The sequence below is a fragment of the Orycteropus afer genome, unplaced genomic scaffold (genome assembly GCF_000298275.1).
Source record: "Orycteropus afer afer isolate SDZICR_OR568_19922 unplaced genomic scaffold, OryAfe1.0 scaffold00989, whole genome shotgun sequence".
In the NCBI taxonomy this organism is placed as follows: Eukaryota; Metazoa; Chordata; class Mammalia; order Tubulidentata; family Orycteropodidae; genus Orycteropus; species Orycteropus afer.
This window is the reverse complement of record NW_006922576.1, coordinates 66,330-67,822: the sequence shown is the minus strand read 5'-3', so window position 1 is coordinate 67,822 and position 1,493 is coordinate 66,330.

The window sequence follows — 1,493 nt, the reverse complement described above, 5'->3', positions numbered from 1 at the left end:
TACCAGAGCTCCTAGAAAAATGTTTACCTGTGTTTTATTGAGTATGCAGAAACATTTGACTGTGTGGATCATAACAAATTTTGGATAACGTTAGGAAGAATAGGAATTCCAGAATACTCAATTGTATCAGTGAGGAATCTGTACATAGACCAAGAGGCAGTTGTTTGAGCAGAGTCAGGGGATACTGCATGGTTTAAAATCAGGAATGGTGTGTGTCAGGGTTGTATCCTTTCACCAAACTTATTTAACCTATCTGTTTGTTGAGCAATAATCTGAGAAGCTGGACTTTATGAAGACAAATGTGACATCGAGATTGGAGGAAAATGCACATGCAATATGCAGATAACACAACCTTGCTGAAAGTGAAGAAAACTTGAAGGACTTACTGATGAATATCAGAGACATTAGCCTTCAGTGTGGATTACACCTCAACATAAAGAAAACAAAAATCCTCACAACTGGATCAATAAGCAACATTATGCTAAATGGAGAAAATTTTGAAGTTGTCAAAGATTTCATTTTACCTTGATCCATAATCAACATCCATGGAAACAGCAGTCAAGAAATCAGACATCATATTGCACTGGGCAAATTGGCTGCAAAACTCTTTAAAGTGTTGAAAGGTGTCACTTTGAAGACTAAGGTACACCTAACCCAAGCCATGGAATTTTCAATCACCTTATATGTATGTGAAAGCTGGACAATGGATGAGGAAGACTGAAGAAAAATTGATGCCTTTGAATTGTGGTGTTGGTGAAGAATACTGAAAATATCATGGACTGCCAGAAGAATGAACAAATCTGTCCTGGAAGAACTGTACCTGGAATGCTCCTTGGAAGAAAGAATGGCCAGGCTTCATCTCACCTACTTTGGTCATGTTGTCAGAAGGGACCATACACTGGAGAAGGATGTCATGCTTGGTAAAGTGAAGGGTCAGTGAAAAGGGGAAAGTCCTCAACAAGATGGATTGACACAGTGGCTGCAATCAAGTATAGTAAGGATTGTGAGGATGGTGCATGGCTGGGCACTGTTTTGTTCTGTTGTACATAGGGTCACTATGAGTCAGATCCAACTCAATGGAATCTAACAATAACAACAACAAACAAATGAGCTGAGATCAGAGGGACCTCAGTATCACCAAGAAATAAGAGGCAGGAGTGGAGGACATCCTTTGGATTCAGGGTCCCTGCACTGTGACTCTTCTAGAAGAACATTGATGTCAAGACACATGGGATTGCTTATGAATGCGAAGCCCTCAAATGTTGAAAGGAAATAAGGACCTTCCTCCTAAATTGTGAGCTAACAGAGAGAGAAAGCCTTCCCCTAGAGCTGGCACCCTGAGTTTGAACTTTTGGCCTCCTAAGCTCTGAGAGAATAAATTTCTGTTCATTAAAGCCATTGACTCATGGTCTTTCTGTTCTAGCAGCACTAGATAACTAAGACACTAGGATACTACCAAACTCGATCCATGACTGCTTGACCATGGCTTATAC